The 8712-nt window shown below is 40.6% G+C and overlaps 1 protein-coding gene across 2 annotated transcripts in view; it reads left to right on the top strand.

The window, feature by feature from the left end:
• Nucleotides 1-674: 674 nt before the first annotated feature.
• LOC111873080 (putative fatty acyl-CoA reductase CG5065) overlaps nucleotides 675-8712 on the top strand; it is a 71594-nt gene continuing 63556 nt past the window's right edge. The window contains exon 1 of one of the 2 annotated variants that reach the window (XM_033754951.1): nucleotides 675-762. The gene's annotated coding sequence lies outside the window, so the exon portion shown is untranslated. The remainder of the gene's footprint in view (nucleotides 763-8712) is intronic. The other variant, XM_033754952.1, reaches the window with a different exon arrangement.

The raw sequence follows: 8712 nt of genomic DNA, 5'->3' as shown, positions 1-8712 counted from the left end.
GTTGGCTTTATCGATAGGGTAAAATATGGAGCTTAAAGACCTCAGTCCACCCATGTTTGTAAGGAATTTGCAATAGGCCATACTACTTGAGGTGTGACCTCATAGTTTTCTACCTTGGGTTCCCAGTGTTCAAGCGCCATTCTCCTGGCCCTCTCCTGAAATTTTGATGACCCAAATTTTTCTCCGTTCTTCTACTGTTTGCAAGCTGAGCGGTTCCCCTCACCCCCTCATTTCTTTCGCAGTTCGGAGTCTACCAAACGCAGGACGTAGTAAAGAGACCAGAAGCACCAGAGTCTTGTACACCGGAAGAGGTAAGAGATGGACTCAGAAACACTAGTGTACTCTATCGGGCGGAGTCACAATCATGGACGAGTCCACTTGGGCATAAGTATTTTATTGTGTTTTCAAATATCATTTTCTACATAGAAGCTGAGGGAGCGGGGATAGCGTAGTCGGTATCCATCCACTCCTCCATAAGCCTTCATGGCGTAGAGCGTAACCAGTTAGACGCATGGACAATTTTACCTTTTATATAGAGGCTGAGAAGACACCCCACTACACTCCTTCTCCTCTTTCGCGCTACTACATGCCATGGATCGCCGCGGGCAGTTTTATTAACTATATAAAGAGAAGATTAAACAACCGTAAACTTATGTCGCTCCATACACAAGACAGAAAATAAAGGATCGCAGCAGAAGATATAGTTCTAAATTCACCAGGAGCTGTTGAAGCAGAGAGGACGGCAGGCACCATTTCCTACTGGTAACTATTCCTAACTTATGATGTTACCTGGTATCACCGCATCGGGTTGCTAAAGTGTTAGCCATTTCTGCTTCGAGAAAATTCTGGGCGAAGAGTTCAAGTTACGAAGCTCCTCATTATGCAGTTTTTTCCAACCTCTGGTCACTTTACGAGTATACCCCTTTTAGTCCAAATATTTTTCTCAATACCCTGTTCTCAAACACCCTCAATCTATATTCCGCACCCTCCCTAAATTATCGTTAACGCTGCCTTTCCATATCTTGTCTGTCGTAACATTTTCTGCAGTCTTGTAGCAGAAATGGATAATATACATTAAGAGAAACTGGACACTGTTGCAATATAGAATTCAGATACTTGTGCGTTTTATGTTGCGAAAAAGAAGCAATGTGTTGATCTTAACTAATCTAGGTGCTGGGTCTGATGGGATTGTATTCTTTAGAAACTCCTGTCATTCTCTTATTCGTCTCCATCACTGCCGACGTTAAAATGTGTAGACATTCATCATGCTTCTGCTGGGACACGCATATTCACTGAGTGCCGTTTGCACATAAAGCTGATATCACGGTTTTGTTCTCCTTATTGTTATTATTATTTAATTATCTAAATAGCATTAATGAATTCCTAATTTTTTTACCTTTATTTCTTTGGCATTGTGGTCTTGTTGTCTTGTATTCGCGCTGCCTCTGTAATTGACCCGGGGATGTTGAGTTCAGCACTTAAATCAATTAATTATTTTTATTTTTCTTATTATTATTACCGTCATTTTCATTATTTTGCATAAGCCGTCGAAGTGCGTCGTCGTGCATCCTTCTGCATCTGTTTAGCGTGTGACAGGCTTTCAGCTAACTAGACTAGGGCAAGTACAAATTTGTGTGAAACTTTCTTAAGGGAGACACAACTACATTCGCTGTTGTGGGTTCAGATATCATTTCCATTGTAGCGGTTTGCAGATAAATGGACAAGACCGTAACGTGTACACGCTAAAGTGTGATTACCGTATGAAGACAGTAGAAAAGTCATTATCCTAAATAAGTCTTCTCCAAAATAGCTGTTACCTGCAGTGAGGAAAACTGTTCTGAAATATGCTCCTGACACTGATTTGGTCTACATGCAAATGAATCATTACATTCAAATGGCATATGCACAACGGAAAGAGAAAACATCGGTGGATTAGCTACATGGAACAGCCGAAGGACAACACCGCCCTGAAGCTTCAAATAAAGGAGCTGTAAATTTGTTTTTATCGAGGTTCTTGTCTTAATTGTGGAAACATTCGACCTTCTCAGGGGTCTTTGCCTGCGGAGTCAAAATTCTGGACAACTGTTCTAGAGATATGAAATATGGTAGCGCAAGAGGGGGGGGGACAGTACGTCTTAGCATGCAATCGGTAGGAAAATATACTGAAAATACAGAAAATTTGAGAAGGAACCAAACCACGGTGACAATAGACACACTCAACACGAATCCTTACTTAATGTGCAATAATTCTCCATACAGATGCTATAGTAGGGTGACCAGGTTTTAAAACCTGAAAAACAGGACTCTGTGGTCTGGTGGTTAAAGTTCCTGGCTACAGATCCTGAGGTCCCTGGTAAGATTCCCGGCGCTACAAGATTTCCTAAGAACAAGTGGGTCTGCAACGGGATCCACTCAGCCTCGAGAGGATAATTGAGGAATTATTTCAAGGAAATAACGGCTCCGGTCTAGAAAACCGAGATTAACGGCCGTGGGGATACGTTGCGCTGACCACGTGACACTCTCTACCCGCTATAGCTGGAACTAACTTCGTCGACAAGCGGAGGTCTGTCGGTATATTTTCTTGTGGACTACAGGCCACGAAGTTTGATTCTTTGTTTGTTTGGAAAACGGGACACCTTATTAATGACGCCTAATTTACAACAGACGATTTCACCGATATTATTTTAACTAATTTTACAATGTAATTACTTTTTTGTTTATACTTAGACAATTGTGTTTGAACTTAATTTTCAGTTGATGTTGAAGGAGTTGTTCTTTCCTCTTGGCCAAATTGACAGATGTTTTGTATTGCGTAGATGAACGAGTTTCTAAAAGTAATTTGGGAGTATCTTAAAGCAAAATATAGAAGTCGATGCAAGAAAGTTCCTAACAATCTGTTTATGTTACTATCACTATTTTGATGGTTTCAACAAGGAAATTGTCATTTTCTTCCAGTTTACAGAGCACTGACGATAGATAACAATTTCTCTATAGCTGTACTAGTACCAGAATTGGTAAAAGAGAATTCCAAAATGAGTTGTATGTTTCTTTTAATGAAACACTTTCACTTCACACAATCTCAAATATTTCATACCATCTTCCAAAAGTTGTAAGTGACTTTGCATTCCATTCATCCTTTCTTGTTTTACTTATATTTGCAATATGGATAAATTAATAAAATTTCATCTTCACTTCAGTCGTCTTATATTTTTGTCAACATCAGCAACAAGCTTTGTACTACGTAGAATTCCATCTCAAGTATCGGTTTCTTAAGTAATGCCCAACGAAACATATCCAGTAGGGGTACATTTTTAATCCATTTCTCTAAATACAGCAGAAAAGTGTCGTAAAATGAGTTGGCTACACAGGTAAATTGTTCAATGTTGTAAAAATTTTCAAGATCTGATAATAGGGATATGTTTTATTTTGGGAACGACTATAACAAATCAAAACCTGATTCAGGAATAAATTAAGAGGAAACTGAACTCGGGTAATGCTTGCTACCATTCAGTCCAGAATCTTGTGTCTTCTCGTCTGCTGTCCAAAAACATAAAAATTAGAATATACAAAACTATCATTTTGCCTGTGGTTCTATATGGGCGTGAAATTTGGTTTCTGATATTAAGGGAGGAACATAGAGTGAGGGGGTTTGAAAATAGGGTGTTGAGGAGAATATTGGGACAGAAGAGAGATGACGTGACAGGATGTTGGAGAAAACTGCACAACGAGGAGTTTCATAACTTGTACTCTTCTCCAAGTATAATTAGAATGATCGAATCAAGGAGGATGAGAAGGGCAGGGCATGTAGCACGAATGCGAGGCGAAGAGGAATGCATAAAATATTATCACGTGTTGGGTACGTCACGCGACAAATAACTTCACGCCGTCTTGGATATAGCGAATTTATTGAACACTCGCTCTCACAATTACACAATTCACAATTACACAATTACTGCCATCTGCAGTATCACAATTACTTCTCCTGCTGTAGTCACTTCCCTTCACTCGATGCAACTCGTAGCTGCTGGACTTCAACTCACTCCGGCGAATGCTAGATAGCAACTTAATTGTTACTCTCTCTCTCACTGACGTATACCCCTGTTATGTAGCTTCCGCACTGACAACACAGAAAACAGTTTTCTGATAGCTTTCACTGTTGCGTGAAGTCGCGTTTACCGATTGCAACAGTCGCTGCACGGGCTCCCCTGTTGCTTGACGCCGTGTTTACAAAGTCGTTGCTGGGCAACGCTGCGTAACAGCCAGCGCGTTTCGGCTCGGCTCGGCACGGACAAACACCGCTTTCCTTACTGTTGGGTAACCTCGTTTCCACTTTTGCGTAACTTGGCAACCGACCGTTTATCAAGGATCTGTCTTCATGGTAGCTCGTTCCACCTCCCATTGCCCAGCAACGGTTAGACATGTCACAATATATTGGTGGGAAAACCAGAAGGATAGAGATCACTGGGAAGACCAAGACGTAGGCGCGTGGATAATATTAAAACGGATATTAGAGATAAAGTATAGGATTGTATAGATTTAATTGATCTGGCTGAGATTAGGAATCAGTGGAGGGTTGTTTTGAGCACGATAATGAACCTTCGGGTTCAATAAAATGCTGGGAAATTCTTTAGTAGCTGCACAATTGGCAAATTCTCAAGGAGGTATCAGCTCCATGAGTGAGTTTAGTATGTGGTTTGAATATCCTGAATTGCTGCTATTATTTCTAATTGCTTGTATGTTCCTTGTATCTGGTGTTGTCAGACATAAGGGCATGGCCGATCATAGCCTGAATGAAACATCTGTTAGCTTCTAATACATCAAAGGAAAGCACAGAAAACTCCTTAATCATGCGTTGTACAACATATGATGACCAGTTAGGCCGAAACATGTTGTCAAATAGAGCAGAAAGAAGAAACAGCGAAACCTAGCGGATTAAGATTGAGTTTCACAAGGACGGATAGAAATCAGAACAGTATTCAATTTTATGAAAAGCAATGCCGAAAATGCTTCTCTTTGTTCAGACAGTTCTGAATAGGAAATGCATTCGACACGTAAAAATTCGCTTAGTGGGGGGTGGAGTCCAACTGGGTCCAGTCGGCACGGCGGCCACTGATTGACCTATTGTAGCCTGCCCCGGGTGATTATGATGATGGAGAATTTGGTGAAATGAAGATTGGCAGGGGAAACGGAAGTACTCGGAGAAAACCCGCCCCAGCGCCACTTTGCACACCACAAATGCCACCTGACCAGACACGGGATCGAACTCGGGCCGCCGTGGTGGGAAGCCAGCGACTAACCGCTTGAGCTATGGCGCGGCCTTCAGACCCGTCGCTTATGAATATCAGTTGTCATTGAAGGATACTTGCATAATGCCTGTTTCTTCCAAGTAGAGTACTAAAAATTATAACTTTTCATTCATTGCTTCCTTGACAAACATTAGTTTCTTAAGAATCGCCTGCAATATTTTGTTTAAGCTATACGCATTACACATGTGTCTTTGAAGTTGCTGCAATAGGCAGGCGAAGTACATGCTCTTTGAAAGCTTGGAAACATTCTCTATTACTCGACGGCGATCGCCTGTCATATGCAGTTGTGAAACCTTCGACTCCATCAGAGGCGTATTAGATGTTCCGCTTTATTAAATGCATAAAATACGAGTAAAAGAGAAATCCAATACACCCGAAACTAGCGAAAGAATGCCAATGAAAATTGGAAATGCGCGCCTACCTTAGATGCTGCATATAATTATCCAATTAAGAGAAACTTTATAAAAATCAAGTTTCATTTTTTGTCATTGCCTCAGAAATGGCTAGTATAGAATATTTTATGCCGAAAAATTACAGACTTCATTAATTACCCAGAATTTATTTGGAGATTTCTTTATATGGTTTACATTTCTTTTTCTTCTTCCTTCACGAATTAGGCCCTCTAGCCTGTGCCAATTCAGAATTAATTAATTATGAAGTCTGAATCTTATAGAGAGTCGTCAGGACTCCTCTAATTGGCGATCAGCCCGTCGCAAGCCCGCCACACACACAAGACAACACGAACACAGAATAAATGCAGACATATATCCATGCCTTGGGCGGAAATGATTTATATTTAAGAAAATTTAATATAAAGCAAATACTTAAACAAATATAAGCAAATAAAGAAAGTTTAACCAACTTCATCACAAGAATAGAAAATAATTTATGTATTTAAGTGGCACTCGATAACGTAGTTGGTTGAGTCACTCTGCTACAAAACGGAAAGCCGCGGCTTCGATTCCCGATGAGTTCATTGAATTTTTCAATTCACCTAATCCTTCCAGCTGCACTAAGACCCTGGGTTCGACTCAGCATCTAACAGAAATGAGCGCCAGGGATCTACCGTACCTGAAAGTCAAGGGCGGTCGGTGAGTAAGGCTGACAATCTCACCGCCATCTGTGAGCCGAATGTCTGGAGAAAATGTGGAAGCCTCGTCGTCTCACAACCCTATGGGCCTCCAAGGCTTGTTACAGGGGTAGCTTTACCTTACGGTTTATTTAAGAAATCTTCGAATGGCTCAGATTTTTAGAAAGTCCTAATGAGTGATGAACTGAAATGATGCTGAAGAAAGGGAGTTTATCCTAATTATAAGAATTATTCCGGGATTCGTCTGGAATGAATAAACAGAAATATGAAACCCTTGGTCGGGCTACACGAATTTCGTGCCCAGGTTTGCAACTGGACTCTACTGAATACGAAGAAAGTTGTTCCAGGTTCTCGACCGAGATTTTCCGCAACAAACGGACAAAATTAGCTAAGTATACACACAACTTCTATGTGCTTGTCTTACAGCGAAAGGAATCCTTCCAGATCTCCATACACGTAAATCAAGTCAGATTCCGTGATAAATAAAGAGTAGTTAGTTCCTCCTTGCTACATTGAAGTGTGATAACATTATTCTCCTTGTCATTACGCTGATTTAGAGAAAGGTTATAATATCGAATTGGCTGACGATGGTGTAAAAGCAGGTTTTATATTTTTGACTGGTGTTTCGATAATTTCGAAAGAAATTTTTTTTTTAGAAGGACGCTTATTACTCTAAACACTATATATATCTAATAGATGTCAACTCCAGTATATAATCACCCAGTAAAATGAAGAGTGTAACAAGCACAATTGGCCGCGCCATAGCTCAAGCGGTTAGGCGCTGGCTTCCCACCGCGGCGGCCCGAGTTCGATCACGGGTCTGGTCAAGTGGGATCTGTGGTGGACAAATTGGCGCTGGGACGGGTTTTCTCCGAGTACTTCGGTTTCCCTGCCAATCTTCATTCCACCAAATTCTCCATCATTATAATCACTCGGGGCATGTACAATAGGCCAATCAGTGGCCGCCGTGTCGAGTGGACCCAACTGGACTCCACTTCCCACTATGCGAAACAAGCACAACTAGAAAGAACGCATGGAGATGGGTTTCAGTAATAGATGCTTCCCATCAAATAGTTTTTGGCCAAAAAACTACCCCATGTTACCAGAATACCCGACTTACTCACGATATATTCTCTATATGACGTTTTCTACCCCTTATCACGATTAATCATGTGAAGCGATCGTATTTAGAAAGGCGAAACAGGTTCTGAATGTAACGAAGGACATTTTGAAAAACTGAAAGGCAAATCTATTCTAGAAACACTTCAACAGCTGGAATACAATATTAAGTGGCGTTGCGGAAAACAGCCTTCGTCACAACTGAGCGACATATGTACAAGGCCAGTTAAGGAGGGACCAAATAACTCAACTTCAAAACCGTATTGCTCAGCTGAGGAGTTTAATCAAATATCACACAGACGTTGTAGTACGGGCTAGTTTCGTGTTTTATAAAATGTTCGCAAAAAAAGATAAACAAACAGTGAAGCGGAAATAGTAAAATAATCCTTAGAGGCACATGTTTTAAATCGCAACAAAAAGCAGAAAATGTCTAAAACTAGTTCAGAGCCTGTAAAATTCAATATCTGATGATAGCTACTCTCTCTCCATTAATGTGACCAAGGAGAGACTTTTTTCCCTGAAAACTAAAATAGTCACGGAAATGTTCTCTGGAAAGGAATGTGGAAAATAAAAATAATTACCTTTATAAATTCTAGTGAAGTTGAATTTCAGTCAATGGCATGTAAACTTCAATGGACAAGCCTGTTACTTGTTTCAATATAGGATATTGCCATATTTATTATTATTATTATTATTATTATACGCTCAATAACTTTTAGATTTTCTTCTCTTGACTGTTTATATGTGCTGTATCTTACACTAGTCAGGTCCAAGTTGGAATATGCCTCGGTAGCTTGGAATTCTATCACGTCTACTGACTCCGCAAAACTTGAGCGCATCCAGAAAAAGTTTGCATCTGTCTGTTTCTACCGCTACTTCCCACATAGCTCCTATAGTTATACATCTGCCTTAGAGAGACTAAGATTGCACCCTCTAAGTATGCGTAGACATCTTCTTGATGCACTCTTCTTCATTCAGGTTTATCGTGGCCTTAAATCCTGCTCCTCCCTTCTGGATAATGCTAGTCTTCGTGTTCCTACTTGCCATGTTCGAGACTTCTCTACTTTTAGCGTTCGTCCCTCAAAAAGACACTGTCCCTCTTCTAGGTGCGCCCTTGCTACCAACGTGGTGGGTAAAGATCTCGACATATTTGCAGACGGAGCGGTTTCTCTGAATCATATTTTACAAGCATGTACC

The sequence above is a fragment of the Cryptotermes secundus genome, unplaced genomic scaffold, assembly GCF_002891405.2.
Source record: "Cryptotermes secundus unplaced genomic scaffold, Csec_1.0 scaffold120, whole genome shotgun sequence".
Lineage (NCBI taxonomy): Eukaryota > Metazoa > Arthropoda > Insecta > Blattodea > Kalotermitidae > Cryptotermes > Cryptotermes secundus.
This window is presented reverse-complemented; position numbering and strand designations above follow the sequence as displayed.